Genomic DNA, 22,345 nt, shown 5'->3' on the forward strand with positions numbered 1-22,345 from the left:
AGGAATCTGCATCTCTAGGCAACCTCTTTTTTTCAGATATCAAGATGGCAGAGCTATTAAAAAGCAATGACCAAGAAGAGAAGAGGAGTAGATTGGAAGAGACATGGGAATTTTTAGTAGGAGCATGGGAAAGTGAAGAGTTTGTGATGAAAGAGATTGTGGCAACTTAACAGTTTACCTACACAGAAACAACATAAAAAATTGTTTGAATCTCTTCAATAATAAAATCAGGATGTTATCATGGATTGTATTTTCTAAAATGTGAGATAATAGCACAATACAGGAACATTCAAAAACCTACTATTAATTATTAATAGAAACAAATAAATACACAGTGGGTTCTAATTGCCAACTCTATTCTGAATTCATCTTTGTTTAGGTTTTGGGGGGTCTGACTCAGAAACAAACTCAGCCTGTTAGTAATTCATGCTATTTTTAATGACTCAAACTGAGTTGCTTCAAAAAGTTGTTTTAAAAAAGCACTTTGATTTCAGATATCTTTGACTAGATGTGTATCCCAGATATCTGAGCTGTGTGGGAAATGCATATGTTCCAATTTACCCAATGTTTCAAAAAGACAACCTGAAACTTAAGAGATTATTAGATACTACAACAGTGGCAACCAAAAGAGTGTCTGGAGCCAGCTAGTCAGAAGTACTCTCTTAGTTTAGGGCCTTAAAATGAAAAATTGTCAATTTTCAATTTTTGAGGGGGAAAAAAAAAAACCATTTGCTTTTTGTTCATCTACCATGGGAAAATGGTAAAAAAAAAAAAAAATATCGGTATCCACTATGCATTTTCAGATAAAATTCATTTCTGTTTAGGCATCTTGGGAAAAGGTGAAACATTCCTATAAAAGTACTTTGGTCACTGAAGTTGTCTTTTTATTAAAATTTTACAACCAGACTAATTCGGCAGCTTGGATTCATTTAGACTGGTGGTGTCTTTATTCATTTTTCAGGTTGGAGAAAGAATCAGATACTTACTTCTGTGAATATACTCCTACCATGAGTGTGGGATGGGACCTTATCATGGGGCAAATGGCAGGGTAGGCTCAGGCAGTCAGGTGAAAACCTTGTAAACCATCTGAACTCTCCTTAAACAGCCTGATTAAGTGCCACTGCTTTCTCTGGTTTAGGTGGGTATAATGTCAGGAATTGTGGGACAGAAAAGAAATGTAGGAGAGAAGCGTATCATTTTGGGTTTGGGCAATCCAATCCGTGGAGAGAAAGACATCTAACAGTGGTTTGTTCCTTTCATAAACGAGTTATTTGCTCTTGTATCATTGCTTATTTATTTGGATTATTAACAGGCTTTTTAAAACTATTAAAGCCTTGCCACTCATCTTCAAAATCGCCTCTAGGCTTCTTTGATTTGTATGGTTAGCATTTACTCCCTAAGGTCTTATCGACCTTGGCGGTGTTAGAAATCATATTTTCACATGCATGAGTTGCCCTTGACTAATTTCTCCAGTACAGTTTGAACATAAATAAACCTTCCTTTGGCAGTTGCATTTTTTACTTTTCACTTGTTTATTTTTAAGAAACATGGTGTGAATGTGTGTATAGTTATATGGAATACTGTAAAGTAAATCTGCATCAAAGTTTGGTTGAGAATGTGCATTATTGTTTTCCTTGAATATGTTAATGCTAGATGGAAGGATTTCTTTTTTTTTCTTTTCTTTTTTTTCTATTGTGAGTCCTTTTTTCTAATCTCGCTTTCAGAATCATACAGTTCACAGTTACTTTTAATGTCATTCTCCCCCCATAGTAGTTATGCATTTCTAAGAACAGAGTGAAGTTTTCTCAACGTGACATGGGACATGTACTCCGTAATAGCCCTCCCTATTTAGTTAGCAAACATCAAAAAAGATAAAGGTTTGGAAAGTTTTGGGTTTTGCAAAATTTGACTTCCAGAAAAAGCATGCCAGGGCCACTGAAAATAAAACCAGACACATTGGAAGTAGCAACGTCAGACAACAGCTCTGGAAAGAAATACAAGAACATAACAGAACTTCACTGTAAGTACCCAAGCATCAAGAAAATACCTTATGCTGTGTCACCTAGCAGCTTCCAGACTGAAAGCACGGAATATGAGCACTACACGGTGTCAGGGACAGGAGACAGAGCAGTTCCCATGTTTGTTGTAGATGTAGGATGTGACCTGCCAAGCTATGCAGTTTGGCATCAATAGTGAAGATGATAAGGGTTGGAAAGCAAGATTTCTTAGTCCAAATTCAAGCTCTACAGCTGAGCCACTATAGCCTGGTGTGTTAAGGGAAAGCACTGTATTAAAGAATGCATTAACTGCCATGGGGCTGAACATTGTTAGAAAACTGATGTGATTCTGGTACTTTCTGAGATACGTTAGCAATTCTAGTAGAAAGCAGATAACTGTTTTTAATTTACCTGGTCAAGGTAAACCTTACATAACTGTAAATATACAGAGGATGATAAGGTGAATTTAACAGCAAATAATTATTATGGAATAATTCAGCTTTTTGAATTCGTAGCTATTAACACCTTGTTAGAAATGTACTGAATAATTTGCCTGGAGCCTCTGATACAACGTATGCAATCATCTGTTGGTAGATACAGTGAATACTTCCTATGTGATACAACTGGAAAACACATGCATGAATGTACTACAAGATAGTCTGTCACAGTTCATATAGCATTAGTTGAGGCACAAATCTGTGATGTGTTTTCTACACATAATCCTTGATTAGGAATAGGATTTTTGCATCTCACCTGGAGACATATATTTTCAGTTCCTTTTACAATGTTCTCACCAGACATTTTCCTGACCTTTGGCCAAAATTTTATTGACAGCAGTATGAGTTTCATTGTCAAATTCTTGAATTGTGTTTGAGATGGAAACAATGCCTTCATTTTCTGACACCATTTTCAGAAAATCTGGCAGCAGTCCCAGCACTGCCTCTCCAGTTACGACAGGGCTATGGCCAGGGACTGGAAAAGGATGCACCTTTCAGTCCTATCTCCAGTGGTTTTCAGTGTGTGGCACTTCACCCTTGGGAGCAGCACTCAGGAGTATATGGGCCTCAGTGACTTAGCTATCTGAAAGATAAAGTCATCATAGTAACTTTCTCATGGTCTGTTGAACTAGCCCCTGCGTAACACTGAAATTCCTCAAAGTAGTACAGAAGCAATACTTAATATTAATGACCTGAGTATTTCAAACAGAAACAAGATCCTTTGAACTGGGAGCCCTTAAAGAGTTTTCCACTGTTTAATTTTCACAAGGAGAATCCTCTTTTCCCTCTTTTCACATTGAAGAGTTTTTTACAAAATATTGCTACCTTTTTTCCTAAATGATATCCTGTGGACTTTCTTCTGGATTCCTATCAGTCACTAACTATCATTTCAGCTGATATTATCTTTCAGATCTTTTACTTTGTAAAAAGTCTTTCCTGTGACAATCTAATATAAAGAGTAATCTAACAATGAGAGCCTGGAGGCAAAAGTCTCCTCTTGTTAATATGCTTGTAACAGAAATACAACTTTCTAGGAAGACTGAAGCCCCAGTTTATGTGATTGGCACCTGGCTGGGCTTCAGCCTAAAAAGAAAAGTCTTCAGCCTAAGAAACAACTGTTCTGCTATGATTTTCACTGTTAGTGCTGTATACTAACTACTCAAAAATTATGTGCTCCTTAAAGGGTTTGGCTTTAGCTACCATATTATAAACTATCTAGTGTTTGCTATTTAAGTTGAAGACTGCTGAAAACTCTTGAGAGCTTCTTATATTAGCTGTCTGAAGTACTGTCAGTATGGATACATTTTGGTCCTTTTAGAAAAGGCATAGGGTAATAGAAAGTGGATAATTTTCTAATTATGTGGCACGCTCCCCATTTCACAGGCTCACTGACAGTTTCAGAGAAACAAAAGGATAAACGTTAAACTGATCTTCCCTCCACCTTAGAGGGCCTGAGAGAAAGTTCCAGTCAAATCGACATGCATTCAGGTAAGTATCTAATATAACTTCTCATTATAAAACCCTGATACAATGAATTTTTTAGAGTAAGCAGCTTTGATCACTGTGCTTTATTGAGCAAAATATTTTTAAAACTTCAAGTTTTAAGGATCAGGTAAGGATGAGAGCAGAGATGACTGCATCTCTATCTGAAAACAATTGCAATCGTTGCAGGGAAACAAAGCCTGAGGGAGGAGGAGCACTAAATATTTTCAGAGACGTAAAGAATTAGATCACTTTTAATAGGTTGCCTCATCAGTGTTTTGATTCAAGCTGATGTACTCTTTTCGTCCATTCTGTTGTTATGCCAGACTAATAATTTATTACACTATTGTCAAGGCAGACAAGGTGGCTTTTCCTTGTTTTTTTGTGTTATTTGGATTCACAGGATAAGATTATTACACAGACTTCCTTATATGCTTAATGTTAGAGCTAATCTCACATTGTTGACATTATCATTGCCCATGTCTATTCCAAGGAATTCCAACAAAAATTACTCAATATGGTTCAACTACTATATGTATCAATCTCTATAGATTTATCTTCATCACCTTAAGATAAGAAAATGTAAAAATCTGAAAGGATTTGCAAAATGAAGCTATATAAAATCTTCACCGTATTCTCTCACTTCTATGTTATCACAATAATCCACTGCTATTCATTGGCTCTGTATCACTTAGCGTGTTTGTTCCAAAGGAGGACTGACCTAGACTCCTATTTGGTCAGAATGCAGTAAGTGAAGATCATTCCTAATTGCAGTGCTACCTTAGAATAAACAGTTGGAACTGACTTTTATTTAAAATATTTACTTATGTGGCACTTTACCTAGATCCTGCCAGAGAGTTGCAAATATATGCTGTAGTTATATACTACTGATCTGAGAATTGCTGTGGGTTCATTAAGTCTTACTCACCAGAGTAATACCCTGTTTACTAAATTATTTATTTGGAATTATTTGGGCTAATTCAGAAATTATGTGCTGCCAAACATAAACCAGAATCGGGATTTAAAAGGAAACAAGCTATCATGACTTAAGGAATACAGTTTCATCAGATTAATTTTGTTAGTTTCATCTCTCCACCTTGGAAGTTATGCTAGTATGAATTTAGGTGCCAACTTTTGGAAGTAACCTGGGAATATTCAAAAAGAATAATTTATGCTTAGTGATCCTGGCTTTGCTATAGTCAACACAGAAAAGGAGCAAATAAGGAGGTTGGGGAAGCAATTCAGAATGGAGACCTGAACTAGATGGTCTGAAACACTGTCTGGAGGAGGTTACTAACTTCACAAGGTTAAACTTAACCTTTGTCTCATATTCAGAGGTACTGCAGAAGTTCAGATCTTGTTACATAGAACCAGCACTGACAATATTCAGCACTTTGCAGAACGGAGTAGAGGCTTACTTGGGCTTCCACAGATGACACTGTCTGAGAATTTCTAGTGACTAGAAATACAAGTTTGCCTAATAATGGCAAGGAAGCATATGCACGATTTTTGCAAACACACATATTTACAATCGTAGAGACAGAGGTCAAGGTGTGTGCTAGCTTTGATTATATGTAACACTTGTGGTATGGCGAGTTCTGTAATTGTATACTTGGAATGATACTATTACACATTTCTATGCTCTCTATCTGAGCATTCTTAACATACATGTCCTCCTAGCCCATTTAAGCACACAGAAGGATTGTCAAACTATTTTACAGATGGGAAATTAAGTCATTTGCCTAGAGCTACATAGGAAGTCATAAGATTCAAGAGGCTTCCTGTCTCCTGTTCCATGCTCTAAATCACAGGACCGTCTTTCCTCCCTAATTTTTTGTAGTTGTCCAAAATGAGACACGAAAACAATGTACTTGATTTCTCGGTGAAGTAGATTTCATAGATATACAATAAAGGTCACGTTAACAATCTTTCTACAGCTACACCTAATTACTCAGGCTCTTGAATATGCATTGCAGAAGTTTTCTCTACCTGTGAATTCATCAGTCTCACTGTTCAGCTTTAATTACTTTACTTTTTCTTGTTTGATTAATTTGTATTGTTGTAGCATTGATGTACTCATTGTTCTACTTAAAATAATTGAATAATGAAACCTTAAAATTCTTTGCATGTGGTGTCTATAAATTTACACCTAACAAACCTTGAATGTAATGTTTCCAAGCCACCTAAAGAAGAGCAACTCACACATGCCTGTGCAAACACCATTTTATTGTAGTGTTTATCACAGTAAAAGAGTGGGTTTTTTCATGGAGCTATGTGTTCTGAGCAAGATGCACAAGTGCATAAGGCAGGAGAGCCCAGGGCTGTATTTGATCGCAAGCTTCACACACAATCTGACTGGGTCAATGGGTTCTTCCAGACAATTTAGACAATTTTCTCTCTTCAGACAAAACCCCTGGATTTCTCCTTAGTGTTTATCAGGGTAAGCTTCACAAAGTATTTCAGAAGTCTCTCTTTTTCTTTTTCTTTTTCTTTTTTTTTTTTTTTGAAGTTGTACCCACCTATTTCTGGTACAAAATAAAAAGATATTGATACTAATTTAGGACTGATGTAAACTTCTACAGATCTATCTTAACATGTTAGATCAGCACGGTCACTACCACTGTATCTTGTGTTAAAGCAAAATATGATTAGCTGCCCAGAAGTGTATCTGGACTGTCCAGGGGATCACATAGCATCTCAGCAATATGTAACTCCACACAGAGAATGGGAATGGAGGATATGTAGGAGAATGGTTGCCAGCACTATCTGCAAAGAGCACAGCAAATGTTTTTCCAGTTGATGGAGACAAGGTGCTGCAATTAAGCCTAGCAGCATGACACAGCACTGTTGGAATGGATATCACTTCTTAAACTCTTTCTTCTAGAAGTTCACCATCACGGTTCTTGATTAATCCCCGTTTTTGCTGCTGAAGTGCAGTTTGAATTTAGAACTTTCTAATATTACACTTTTCCATGTTTCTCTGTTTCAGTACTATTTTTTTGAAGTATGTAAATCTGGCCAGAATTTTTGTTGAGGGACTTGGCATTTTGGTACGGAACTATTAAATGTAATGAGGTTTGAAGCACAGTTTGGAAGGCAAACCTATTTGCAGGCCTGATTTGTACAGTGCATCAATTACTTGTGCATCTGAAGTGAAACAGTACTATGTGTAGACGTTGTGTGGGGCATGGGACTATATTATACTATATTTTCTCTTCTTATTGGAACAGTAATTTTTTAGTTCTGACGTTTAGGTTGCAAAGTTTCTGAGTCTGAGCACAAGTAAGGCTTTGTTGTGACGTTACTGGATTTAGTTAGCAACATCACAATGGAACTGAAAAAAAAAACCAAATAGTTCAACATAGGGCTTCGTTTGTTGGTAATGGAGAAATCTACTTAATCTTAGAGTCACTGGCTGTACAGTTCATATGACAAAAAGGGAAGTTGTTAAATTTTTTATGGTATCCATGAAAACTGATAGTGGATTGCTAGAGGCTAAACTTCTATTCTTAATTTTGGCAGTATTATTTTGTATAGAAGATTATAGCATATACTTCAGGCATAGTAGAGATCAAAGAAAATACCAAATAGAATATTTTTATTTTGTACTTTCAAGTACAGTTAGAAAACAAGTATTTAGGGGGGTTAGTGTTTAGTCATTTAGTATGTTCATATGCTGATAGATAGTGATGCATTTAATGAAAGATGGCAACAGGCTGACAGCTGGAATGTTTATGAGGAAGGGGACAGGGTAAGGTTTGCACTGGTGACTCTAGTACTGTCATTTTGTGCGTCTTGAAGAATTTAATTTGGAAGCATTATGTTCTTTGAATGGGATGAGAATTTAGTATGCTGTGCATCTTCTCTTAATACGTTTGCTGTTTGTACAAAGCAAGGTGGAAAAAAATGACAAATAAACCTGTAGAACTTGTATCAGTAGTGCTTAGTTTTACACCCTGTTTAGCGCAAGGACAAAGTAAATCAGCCTATAACAGAAATAACCAAAAAGAAAATGAATGGACCTAGAGAAATGGAATAACTGAAGCACTAAGTGTGGTATAAATAAGAATTTTACTAATTTTATAGGACAGTCCTAGACACAGTCCTTTCCCAAGGTAGTACTAGCCTATTAGGTATATTTCCCGTTAATACGTGATATCCATAACTGAGACACAAGTATTGGAAAGTTGGATAATGGTGACACTGTTGACCACTACTATGCGTTGTAAATAATATATAAGGTCATTATTCTTTTTTCATTTTTATCACCCTTCTTTGTGGTCAAACTCTTCCCTTGAAGATCCTTTGAAAAGGAAAAAAAAATAGTGCATTCTGTTCTCCTGAGTCATTTGGCTGCATTAAGATTTAATAAAAAGCAAAAAAATGATACAAAAATAATGTATTCTCAGCAGAGTCAGAAGACTGTAACAGGGATTTCACTGCGTGCCATACAGAACCTAAAACAGATTTCCGTGTTTCAACCCAACAATTAAAGCATATCCAGCTCAATGGGTCTTACAGTATACAAGGTATAATATAGGCATTTCATCCACGCTTTCTGGAAGGAGCTACTATTTGTTAAACGAATTCACATATGAATAGACACATTGGCAAAGGTGTGCTGAGAAATGCCACCATTGGTCTGTTGAAGGCTTTAAAGGATTGACAAAGATTTTCAAATATTGTAAGTAGGTAACAAATGACTTCAAGGTGCAAAAGCTAAGACAACCATTTCAACAGTCACATAGAGTAATAAAAATATCTCAGTACCAATATTTGAGAAATATGGGTCAAATGTGCACGTCAAATATTATTGGAGTAGATCTTTTTGGTAGTAGTTTTGTGGTCAAGTGGTGGTGTATTTCATGATCAGCAGTGCATTTGTTTCCACAGTGTTAGATACAGGGTTATGTTTCATGCACAAAACTGCATGTGTAAATTAAGGCCAAAATCATCTTTAACTTGAAATGAATACCAGTCCAAAATGTAATATGTATTTCACAGGAAATTCCCAGTTCAAAAAACCCCTGAAGTTCTGATTTTGCAGGTGATTTAGCATTCTCTTTATCTAAATCATGTATCATTTCATTTGGAGCCCTAATGGCGCAGTGCTGCTGCTCAGTAGCAGACTCTGCAGTCTCAGGTCACAGACCCACCACACCACTGCTAGGTTAGTGAGTCACTTCTTGGAAAGACTGTGATTGGCAGGATTCTGCCTGTCCATTGCTGATATAGGAGGGGAAAAAAAGGAATAATGTTCTTCCAGCATTATAAAACGATTTTTGCTGAAGGAGGAAAATGCAGTTTTCAAAAATAGTGTTCAATTACAATAGCTGAACCACCGTGCTGAAAATCATGAGATTTTTCTGGCTTCATTCACTGCTGGATTTCTAACTTCCATGTCAAAGAGGGCAGAGGACCTAGTGATACTGTTCTTACTGTGGAAATGAAATACATCACCAGGCAGGTGTTCCATCTTTAGCGAACAGGGCAGACCCTTGGGGGAGAGAATATGTGACTTTAAAATTCCAGAATTTGAAGAAAGCTGACAGAATATTTTCATTTAGTAGATATTTTCCATTTCTTATGCCCCTCCAGCTGTTGCATTTTCAGTTTATTCAATTTTGGTATTATCTTTTGCAGATTTGCCCTATCCTTCCATGACTTTCAGTGGCATTCATTTTTGTAAAAGTGTCTTGCTAAGTTATGCCAAGATAAATACTAGCAGAACTGTATCCATGCTAGGAAATTGCACCAGTGTAACTATAAACTGAGACAGTTAAATCAGCACTGTGTGTAAACCTAAGTGCTTTGCTGGATTTTAGTCAAAACACTTTAAAAGTAATGTTAAATTTTGTTTTTGTGCCAGCTGTGGGCCAAACTCAGCCACCTGTATTCATATTGTATGCTTAGCCATGAGTATGCTGCAAGTATGTTCAAAACTTAAGACAAAGGAAAGTCCCACTGAAATAATTTAGAACTTAAGGATATGCATCTGCTTAACCTCTTTCCTGACTCAGGAGGGACTTAAGCATATACTTAGACTTACATGCTAACGTTTCATGCTGAATAAGTACCTTTATTTCTTAAAATGGCAATGAAGAAATTCTTATTTTGAATGTAATAGGAAAATTCCTAGAATCAGTCAGCCAAAGATAATTGCTGTTTGGAGAGCTTTGAATGCATGCAGTAAGAAAAGTACATTTTATCGAAGAAAAAACATACCACTTTAAATCAGTACAACCTACAAGGCAATATTATTTTTATTAACACGAATGCCGTAATGCTAAAGGTTGTTATACATTTGACTCAACCCAATAATCACACAATGTAAATGATATTCAAACAGGAGTGTATTGCATTGCAAAGATTAATTAACCTGAAGGTTACTTTACACCATTCTTCAAGGCAAAAAGTATAATTTACTCTAAGGTTACGGTCCCTTTACTGTACCAGAGTACTTTAAAATAGTTTTGAAAATTCTTTTTTGAAGAGCAAGGCAATAAATTATTCCACAGGATATATCAGGTAGTGCAAAATTCTGCCAGTAGACCTACTTCAAAAGTTATAAACTACACAGTTGACTCTTGTTGGGCCACAAGCACTCCAGTGATTATCCATTTCAGGTCAATTACACCAAAGAAGAATTTCACATGTGTACTGCTCTGGTGAGCTTCACAGGGCCAAAAAGATTACTGGTCCCCTCCAAAATCTGAGAGACTTCCATCCAGTTCCATACCCTCAGGAATATCCCTTCATCTCATTTTTTAGTGTTTGAATGATTCTGCTTGAGATGTTAATTAAGCCTGCAGAATCTGATTCACTGCATATTACTAAATATTTTTCTCTTTTTTCCATAGAATGCATTTATATCTTTCCTGTGCAAAAAGAGTATCCAAGAGTCTTCAGAAAATACAACTTTTTTATGAAACCAACTCTTGTGTTAAATTTTAGATGCTTGCAATTACTCTCTCTTTTCTAAATTCAGAATGCAAGTTGTTTGCCTTGCTAGCCTCCCTATCAGATCATTAGACTTCATGGTCCAAGCTCTGTGGAAGGCTTTTGGAAGGATGTCCTGGTTTCAGCTGGGATAGAGTTAAATTTGTTCCTAGTGCTGTGTTTTGGATTTAGTATGAGAAGAATGTTGATAACACACTGATATTTTTAGTTGTTGCTAAGTAGTGTTTACCCTAGTCAAGGATTTTTCAGCTTCCCATGCTCTGCCAGGTGCACAAGAAGCTGGGAGGGGGCACAGCCAGGACAGCTGACCCAACTGGCCAACGGGGTATTCCATACCATATGACGCCATGCTCAGTATATAAGTAGGAGGCGTGGTCCGGGAAGTAGCAATCACTACTTGGTTATCGGTCAGCGGGTGGTGAGAAATTGCATTGTGCATCACTCACTCTGTATATTCTACCATTATTATTATTGTTATTATTATCCCTTCCTTTTCTGTTCTATTAAACTGTCTTTATCTCAATCCATGAATTTTACTTCTTTTTTTTTGGACTCTGTTCCCCATCCCACTGCAGGGGGGGGGCAGGAAGTGAGCAAGCGGCTGTGTGTGGTGTTTGGCTGCCTGCCGGGTTAAACCACAACAGAGGAATATTTTTGTAGTACCAAAGGAATTCACATTACTGTATGTTTCATCTCTGTAGTCTGGATGCCTCAAAACTTGCTTTTTAGGTGTGTTGGAATTTAATTCATGCTGCAGAACATGCTTACACAGACCTTTCTGAGATTTTTCCCTTTCTATACAAAAGGCAAAACACCTCTCTTTTCAATCCCTTTTTCCTTTCCCACAGCTCTGTTGCCTCTCTTCTGTACAGGGAACGTGATGACATATTTAAGCAGTGCATGACATTTTAACATTAATCCTTAATGTTATTTTATTGAAATGTGTAAACATGTATATTTTTCACTGTCTCATACACCATTATAATTTCTTTTACCCTGTTAAATTCACATGTAATTTAGGATGGAAAAATACATTTTAGAATTACACCTGCAGCATGTAGTATTAGTATGACTTTTCCATGGCATGACAGTGATGTTTCAACAATCTATACATATTGATTTAGGCTGATAATAAACAATTTGATTAGGCTCTATCTATAGGCTGTCATTTCAATCACTGTCACTGGTCCAATAGAGTGGAAGGCAGCTAGCAGACACATATGGCAAGATTTCTCAAAATAAGAAACTCTGGCCTGATTAGAGCCCTAGGTTCAGTGAATTGGACAAGACAGCTCAGCTGCCAGGTTATTAACTCCCTCAGAAAATACTCTGCCTTTTCCCCGGGGCCAGCCTGAATATTCTGATCTGGATCGATAAGCAATCTCCGGTGTGTACAAAATGCCAGCTAGAATCATTTGTCTCAGTGCAGTCTCCTTACAAAGAATAAAACACCTGCAGTATATGGCCTTCTCTCCCTCCTCCCCCACCCTCCCCTTTTTAACTAATGACCCACAAAGAAGGAAGAAGTAACTGAATCTATTCCATCATCAGGAAGGCTCTCTCAGGTTTGTTTTAATGATCACAATGGCTACCTTTCAATCTTATAAAAATTATATCAGTCATGGTTTCCCTGTGGCATGTTTATGTAAGTAATGTGAACTGCGATGTAATGACAAGTGTACAGATGTCATTGTAAGAGGGCCCTTGGCAAGAAGATATCTCAGAATGTCAGAATTTTAATAAACAGCGGACTGCTGGTAGGGTTCTCTTTGGTGGTTGTCTTTTATATTTGTAATGTGTGCTGTGATCTGTTGCTTGGGCCAGAGATTTTTCAAGAGTGTTTAGCAGCAAAGGATACTTTAAAATTGATTGGAGCAGAAGAATTACTTTCCAGAGTGGTGATGTTTGCCCGATCTGGTACATATCCGCAGTTTTGTTTGTAGTAGTGGCGGATTGTAGACATATAACTTGTTCTTTCTTGAGATTCGTACCAAAGTACCAAAACATGGAGTTTTCATCCGAGCGAATTCAGAACCATCCAAAGATCTTGGACCTTGTTTTCTCAAGAGGGAAAACCACTTCATAAGATGCCTTACCCTTCCCTCTTTTGGTTAGAAAGCGTAGCAGACTTGAGAGGAAAGCCCCTGCTTTAATACCTCAGCACTGTCCCATTCTTCTAACCCAGGCAAAATAAAAATTGTAGAAGGAAATGAAAATAACATTAATAAGAACAATCCTTACAAATATGAGACACGTTTAACACTTGAAGGAAAATATGACTGTGATAGCATGATGATAAAGGTTTCTTCCATCTGGATTATGCAAAAATTAAGAATCAGAGGTGTTGATACCTCTCTCAGAGAGCGGTCAGCTGTAAAGTTAAAACAAAGCAAAGAATTCCCAGGTCTTGATGTGTGCAATTTCAGCGTTTGCATTCTGGTTATTCGAGAACCCTTGTCCTTTTTTAATATTTAGGAAAGGATATGTGCTTTCTCTTTCAAAGTTCTGATCAATGGACATCTTTGGTGAAATTCAGTCTGTCTTCTTATGTAATGCTTCAGAGTTTGTTCCCTGGCTGTACTCATTATCTTACAAGCTTGAATTTAAATACAGTAAAAAAGAATGTCTATCTACTAATAAATACCCTTGACTCAAATTCAAATCAAATAACTGCAAAATTGTAGAAAAGCCCAAAACCTCCAAGTTTCTCTCCTTCACTGGTCATGTATTAACACCTGGAGGCACAAGACAGAACCACCTCTTGCCCAAGAAGTATATAGCATCATATTTCCCATGTTGTCAAGAAATAAAAGCTGAATCTCCCTAGCTATCTACATTGAATATTTACTGAGTAAATTCTTATACTAAATACCTGTTTCTGAGTATGGATTAAAATTCTTCCAAAAAGAATTAACTTGTTTTTCCAGGCTATTGAACTAGCTCCTCATCAGGCTGTAAATGACGGCATAATTCTGATCTGAATTTATGTAACTGTTTACCTCTATGTTCCTATAGAAAACTTACTTTGAGTTAATGTAAACTGGAAGTCCACACCTAGTTCAAAAATAAAACGGTTTTTTGTGTCGTGTTTTCTCATGACAAATCAGAAAGAAGCATTTTACATTTGTGCTGCCATCACTTGTAAAAGAAAAGGAGGTTTGCATTTACTCTCTGTCCTTCTTTGCTGCATGAGGTGTCTTTGCTCTGATAGTGTCAAGAAATTAGAACCCTCCTTCCAGACAGTTTCTTTCATATTTGCTATCGAAAATTTCAGGAAATAAATGATGCTTTAAAAAAAGAACCATGTAAGGAACAACTCTAATGAATTGATTTCTCAATATAGAAAACATATTTCCCATCAAGACACCTATTAGAATGCTTATCTAGGGGAAAATGCACAGAGTTTATATGAAAAGCTGGTGTTATGTTAATTCCCATTATTATATACAGATAATATTGAGGAAGATGGAACAAAGTGCCTTTAAACCAAAGCTGATGGCATTTTTTTTCTTGTTTGCTACAGTTTTATTGTAGTGAAATATGTTAATTTTAGCAGTGGAAAACCGCCCTAAATAGACAGCATAAGAGCAATAAGATGTCACATTGCAGAGCACAATTTTAAAATGATGTGCTCTAGAAGTAAGGCTTTTAGACATTTTGGTTTATGTATTAAAACTTCCCACAAATTTGATTGAGAATGAGCCTTTGATGGATATTTGCTGCAGTTATGCTGCATTAGACTCGATTTATCCACCACCTCTCATTGTTGCTATTGATTGATTTTTAAATTAGATGAAGGCAATCAGTAAATACCACCCAATCAAGTCCTAAAAACATACAGGAGATTAGACAATTTAGGGTAATCAATGAAAATATTCTGTGATTTGCTACCACTCAATTTTGACCATAAATTACGACCATAACTTGCAAGTTACTAAGCCATAAAACAAGTGGATGTGACAAGAAAAACTATAAGAAATGAATTAAGGAGATGAAGAGGAACCACTAGTGTTGTCATTTAATGAGACAAAATTACTCTTTATACATATCTTGCATTTCTAGTTGAGTCTTGCCAACAGTAATGGAGTACAAGAGCATGAACACTTCTCTCAGATTTTTTTCTAATTTTTTTTTTTAATGTAAAAGCTGTTCTTTTGTGTAACAAATCAGTTTGAACAATAAGTAATCTACCTAATTTTATTGCAGCAAATAAATTAATGTAATTTTAGGTTTAAAACCTGCTACTTGCTAAAACCCCTCACCCAACATCACAGGCACTTGCAAACACTAATTTTAAAGTCACACTTCTACATGGTGTTATATCCTGCAAAGTTTAAAATGTAGCAATAATTGAATGTTATTTTAGACCAACACTTTGAAGAAGCTGTGCTTATACACCGTTTTTCTGTGATACATTTCACCCATTTTCTATATTCTCACAGCAGTCTCACCAGCAACTAATAATTCACATGCCTGAAAAAAATCTGTTTTAAAGTTTATTTACTAGTTGTAAATAGGTGGTCAGGTTCTTTCTATTTATGAACTTCAGTATCTATTTGGAATTTCTAGGCAGTATCTATCCAGTATTTCCAGGCTGAAAAGCTGCCTAGAATTATATAAACAACCATTAACAGCTATAGGCCTTATTGGAATAAATTGGTGAAATAAAGCAAATTTTATCATAAATCTGCTCCCTTCAAAAAATAGTACAGATGTGATACTGCTGAGTAGCATGCAAAAGTCATCTTGGTTAATGCCTTTATGATCCTCCTTAGAATAAGGAGGAACTTTAGAAAAGGTGTACAGAATAATTTCAGGGAGTGTTGATCGTAGAGAAGGGTGATATTAACAAGGTGCCTTTGACAAGAGGAAAATTCATGTGCCTTCTTCCACACTAAACAGAAATTTGAGAGGCCTGCAAATGGTACACCTTGAATGAAGATGAGAATTAAACATAAGACAGCGCTATAGGAGGAAAGGACACACTTACTGCACTCAGACACACTAAAATATGATGATATAGAAAATGCCTTTGTAGAGCTTGATGACAGAGTGTTTCCTTTGCTAGCACATAAGCGCAAAACACACAGATGGAATAAATACTGAAAATATATGGATTTATATTTACCATGGTTTAATTAATTCCCAGTAAAGACAAATTTCACATTGCAGTGGAGAAGGCAAAAACCCGAGAGTCTGAAGAAAGCATTAGTTGCAAACAAAAGATTAGTCAGCAAATACTGACTCTGTATCAGCGGGTGGACTCTGTGTGAGAGAATCCAGAATTAGAACATTGGGAGTATTTCATGCAGAAACTCAAAGCATTTGCTATAGTAGACAAATGTCTGGCACTAACTTAAAAAAAAAAAAAAAGGTAGTTGTTCTTAGCTGGTTCTTTTTCAAAGTCATTTCCTTCAGCCTAGTGTTTTAGAATCAGGACTCACTTTTCTGTACAAGTCTGGGGAACAGAATAATTCCATGTAAGTGCTGGGCCACTTGTGGAAACACGTTTCTCTCTGTCAAAGACACTACTTATTTGAATTCTGAATTTAGCATTAGAAAACAGTCCAGGTCTGGTCTTTCAGATTTTCCATGTTGTCCAGTACATCTGTCTAAGGCAATCCAGTTTGAAGAGGAACTATGAGAATCCCTAATAAAATAGAAAAACACCCCCAGCTTGCTAAATCTTTTTTTTTTTTAATTATTGAAATGGACTTTTCATTAACTTTTGCATTTTATCAATTTCTACAGGCTCATAAGTTGTTAAGAAAAAAGTAAATTCAGTGCTAACAATAGCTTTTCTTCCTTATAGGTAAACTTGGTACTAGAGGAAACTTCTGTGCCTCACATCATTGGCACAATTTCTGAAAAGAATGTAAAATGAGACTTGGAAGAGACATAGTTCTCAAAAATAGTATTCCTCCCTCTGTAGGTACCATTATTTCTGAAATTTGAGATTTTTCCTTTAATTTGAAATCTCCTTTGAAAATCAATTTCCAGCTTCTTTCTAAAACATTCTAGATGCGATTGAACCTTTGGAAATCTGGTGGAAATTTGCAAGATACACAGCTAAGTCGTGAAGGCAGGAAATGAAAAAGGTCAGAATTTGGATGGACTCTGGAGCATTTGCATTCTCATATTTAAATATTTGCCTGAATTACATCTGAGCTATAACTTTTCAGTTACTGTAATTTTTTGCATTCTCCCTAACTAATGGTACTCAAGACAAAACAATGTTTACATTATTTCAGTATATCAACATATTGTGTTCAAACTCATGTTTCTGTGACTTAAAAAAAAAAAACAAAACATAACAAAACCCCAATAACCTCTAGCAAGGAGAACAGGAAAGGGAGAGAAAGAAGAAAACCCCTGACTTAAAACAAAGACAGGGACCTACTTTGTAGTTCCTGATGGACTGGTGCAATACAATGAAGCTGGTGTATTCAATATAACTTTTAGAATAATTGCCTGGGAGGTAACCAGAAGTAGTACATTTTACTTTATCATGGTACATAAATAAAAGGGCAGACTAATTAATCATATAACTTACTAAAAGTGCTTTTTATTTTGCCATTTAGTATGCTAGAAAGATCATTTTCTTTAATGTATATACCCAGTATTAACATGATTTAATCCATCATGTTCTGTATTATGAAATTACTTTGTTTTACTCCCTGATCCAGCTGAAGATCATTAACCCACACTATTATCTAAGTCATACATCATTTGAGTGTATTACCTCATATAGCAAAAAAGCTACTTCCCTCGGTTATACACTCCAACTAAGAAATCATTTTTTCTGGATGTTGCTGACAAGTAGAGCTGTTTTCATTAGAAAGCAGATGGTTCACTATTTCGATTCTGTTTTACCTTCATGTTTGCTCCAGCTCAGAGTTCTTTGCTGCCGGTCACCTCATTGTTTGCCTCTCACAACATCCACATCCTGTATTCCAGACCGATCTACAAAATGTGCTAAACATTCAAGTACTTTGCCTTCCCCAAGACCTCCTCTTTGAATGCCTCATGTACTCCACATCCTCGCTTGTTGTAAGTCAGTCTTCAAAAAGCAATGAAAGTGCATCTAATCATCTGAACAGTAGCTTAAGCTCCCACAGTTTTGCAGTTGTCTGTTAGTTGAGAGTACCAAAGATGTAATTGACACATTCAGATTCGAGATTGGGCCTGAAGTCACACCACTGGTGAATTTGCCTCAGTGGAGCTTTAGGGCAGAATCTGGCTTTCTGTCATTAGGGCAGAATCTGGCTTTCTGTCATTTCTTGCAGTTTGCAGTTATGGTGTTTATGATACTGATATTTTCACCCTCTGAAGTCTATATAATGCATGTTCTGCTTGGGCTGCCCTGATACCATGAGTGCCCGGTAGCTGTCAGTACGTAGTAGTCTGCAATGTAAAGGTGTGCATGATAGAGTAGATCCTGAAGACAAGCATTACTTATGTTATTATATTCAGAGTTAACCACATGTGAATGTCATCTTATGTTAGAGCTGGGAGAGATGCGGGCCTGGTTATCTAAACAACGTCCATCCAAAGGTAAACACTCACTTGAGATTTCTGAATATTGTGCTTCTGCAAACTATGGTTCCCCTCTCCCCTCCCTCTTTAAATTCGTGTATTTGGATATTTCTTGTACAACTGGCTATGTCAGCTAGCTGGGTATAAAAGCACTGTTGGTTTCTGGAATACATAGTAATATATTTCCTGAAAGTCAATTTCTGTGCGGTGCTCAGCTCATGTAGGAAGCAGGCATGAATTCTCGTCTGTTCAGTACCAGTGAAAAAATACAGAAGTGAGGATATTGCCACACATCTCCCTCAAGGAGCTCATAGATTCAGAGGTTTGTGTTAAAATAGCTGATGCACATTTTCCTAGAGCTCCAAACAGGGACCATAAGTGATAGAGGTTTTCTGGCATGGTATCTGCACATGTGAGCCACTGTCCATGGCAGAGATGAAGGAAGGAAAGGCAAGGTGGGTGTTAGGATTCTTTTGGACTTTGTTTTGCATTTCAAGTTTCCAGATGCTGATAAGTGGATAAATCTTTTTTTAAATGCTGCTTTCTTATGCCGTCTGTTTTGTGGGACCATAGGAAGTGCAGTTTGGAAGAAATATCCCAATTGTATTATTGTCATATTGCTACTGTGTGATTTTATCACCTGAAAAAAACAATCATCCCTTCTCACTAGCTTTATACACCTTTTTTTCTACAGAGGAAATATAAGATGGAAAGTTTTTTTTTAAGAATGCTTTGGGAAAATCATATTTGTTATGTTAACAGTAAAGCAAAACTATGTAGTGCTCTTGATAGTCTGAGGAGACTTGTTTTCATTCTCTTGGGATTTGCAAACAACAGAAATTACCTGCTTCTATTTGCTTTCCACAGGCATGTGGGAGAATGGCTAACTCAAAATTCTGTGTAGAAATGCTAGGCTATTCTAATGAGTTACCATAGGTTCTGGTTTAAAATCCTTTATAAAAATTCTAGCATAAACATCCAGTTAAGCCATATAGATTGTTTTGAGTCAAAATGAAGATTGAGTAGTTCCTGAAAATATTTCTTGGTATTTTTATCATAAAAAAGAATAAATGATATTTTGAAATAGTTGCACTTCAAGTAGCAGAAGTAACACCTGTTAAGTTTCAGACTGGTTTTAGTTATCTCTAAGCATTTGCCTTTAGAAGTAGACTCTCATTCTAGTTAAGTGAGGAGACTAAATGCTCTCGTTGCTTGAGTAGGAAGCCACTTATTAAAGATTAAATCCTTAGAGGTAAACCATCATTACATAACTTCAGTTCTTCCATAGTATGTATGTTTTGGTTTTGATCATTCTATACTGAAGTTAATACTCAAACATTGTAGTAATATATTCAGACCTGCTTTGTGTAGTTTTCTCTGATTTCTGCCATGTCCATCACAAACTCTCTTTTTCTTATAGCTTCAGGAAGTTTGGGGGGGTTTTCCCCTGATTTTTTTTTTCCACATACTTCCTAAGTCATGTCAAATTTACCATTTATTATTACCTTCTTACATTTGCCATGTGTAAAGATGTTCTCTTCTTTATTCACACTGAAAACTAATATAGAGCTTGGCAGGAATAAGGGTACAGTGTTGGGATGGGTATTTGATTTTGTTAATTTTAAGGACAACCTGTTCACCGATCTTAAAGTGCATCATAGGTGGGATGTGATTTAAAACAATGATCCTAAATAAACAATTACTTTTTTTCTTGTACAGTTTTCACTGAAATTGTAGGAAGAATAGAGGCCTGTAATGAATATGCTTACAAAATTCAAAGAAAGGATAATAGATTTGCATTGGTTACAAATATTGTCATCTAGATGAACACCAAGGACAATGTTTAGTTATAGATTAATAATCCATGGTACAAAGAGTTCTGAACAAGTTAGGGGAAAACATAAAGCTACAATATTAAGCAAGCAAAGCCAAGGCTGAAGGTCAGCCTGCAGTTACTAACCATGCTCAGTTATATTATTTTTAGTGATGACACAACATTTAAGCTATTGAACTTGGCACCACAAACAGCCATGCATATTGTACAGAGTGAAGAAGCATGCAATTGGTTGGGGTTGATTTTTACATTTCTGTTTATAAAGTCGATGGACTCTGGTCTATTCTCAGTCAAATGTAGGATCAGCATCCAATCTGAATAAACCTCACCTGAATAAACCTCACAGCCATAATCCAGCTGCAAATAAGACAGGGCAAAAATAGTAGGTGCAGGTGCTGCTGCTTACACATTATGAGCCAGAAACTGAAAAAGGTAAGGCATAAAGACGGATTATCTTCTGCAGAAGGAGCTGGGTGCAGCTGTCACTGGGTCTTTAGAGGTAATGCCTTTGCACAGCGAAGTTTCTGTTGCAGAACTTTAGCTCCACTTCTTCATGCGGACAAGGTTGCCAAAGTGATGAGAGAAGAGCAGACTGCACAGTCTTCTGGAGGGACTCAGTTAGCCCACACTGAAGTATGTGCAGCTCCAGCTACAGTGCCAGAAATCACCAAACTGTCCAGTTTAAAGTTAGCCTGGGCATGTCTACATGCCCAATCCGTAAACAGCCTCACAGGCCATTGCTCTGTTGACAGCACAGACCCTGTTTTTTGCATAGTCGTAGAAGTGAACACTATGAATAGCATTAATTGCCCTATGTCCAAAAGGAGATTTCTGTGCCACTACCATGTTCCCCAGGGCAGCTTCCAGCTATGATAGTGACTCTGTTGAATGGAGTTACCTGAGCTTCTCTAGATACCATAATCTACTCCTCAAGGTATCAGTTTATCACAGGTGTTTTCTTATAGTTGGTAACTGTCATCTTCTGACAGTGATGCCCAAATGATTTAAGAATTTACCTCCAGTAAACTGAGAGAAAAGATAGACTTTTAGGTTTATGCCTTTGAGTGCTCCACAGAATGTGATTTAGCATTGATGTCACCCAAGCCAATTTTTTTCTTTTCAAGAAGGTATTTTGCAACTACCAAATTCTGTAGTTGAAGGTAATTATCAAAACAGAAGAAGGATATAACAATGACAACAAAGTAGTACTGTGAACTGTTGGTATGAAACTTTGTTTTTAGTATAACTAAGTTAGTGTTTTTGCTTTAACAATTATGAGCTTAATATACATAAAACTTCCATCAATTTTTCTAGCCCAGGTTTTGTCCCTACCTGAATGCTATCAGTATAATCACATAACATCATAAAGTATCAAACCCTTGTAAAATAATTCCAAGCAAAATAAATGAGAAGCCATGGGAAATTATAGCATAGGATCTTGACAAGTTAAAATAGAAAACAGTAAGTACACCAGATGCCATTCTAGGATTTGTGTGTGAAACTGTATAAGGAGTGCACAGACACTCCTGATATTCATATAAAACACACGCAGAAATTTCACCTGTTATTTTATGGGAATAAGTTATGTACACTCTTCAAAATTTTAACAAAAGGAGTTAGAAAATGTAAACTGTTAAAATGAGATAATACTGGGCAACAGCAATTTATTTATAAAAGTATGTCATTTTCATTTATGAACACTGTTCAACTTCCATGCATGTTTTGCTGTTTTCAAATAACAAACTGACCTTTTCAAATCCATAATGAGGTATGAAATAAATGACAGAGTACTGAAGGTGAGTCATTCATTAATCATAGGCAAAACAGGGCCGAAATCAAGGACACAGGAGCACAAACTGTAAAAGTAATAGGTTGCATAATCATTGTATTTAATATTAACTACATTATGTTTTTCATGTGAGTTCTGAGAAGCTGATTTTTTATGTTTACATGAAACTAATCCAAGGTAAATTTTATTTCTCAATATTATTTTATCTTAGTGGTTGCCCTCTTTTTAATAAAGTAGAAGACATGAATTC

The 22,345-nt window shown here is 36.4% G+C and overlaps 1 long non-coding RNA gene across 1 annotated transcript in view; it reads left to right on the forward strand.

Annotated features, from left to right (window-relative positions):
• The window catches only part of LOC142087202 (uncharacterized), a 231,667-nt gene that overhangs the window by 113,847 nt on the left and 95,475 nt on the right, over positions 1-22,345 (forward strand). Inside the window, exon 4 of the long non-coding RNA XR_012675375.1 lies at positions 3,878-3,982. This is a non-coding gene — a long non-coding RNA (uncharacterized LOC142087202). The remainder of the gene's footprint in view (positions 1-3,877; positions 3,983-22,345) is intronic.

Source organism: Calonectris borealis, chromosome 12 (genome assembly GCF_964195595.1).
Source record: "Calonectris borealis chromosome 12, bCalBor7.hap1.2, whole genome shotgun sequence".
Lineage (NCBI taxonomy): Eukaryota > Metazoa > Chordata > Aves > Procellariiformes > Procellariidae > Calonectris > Calonectris borealis.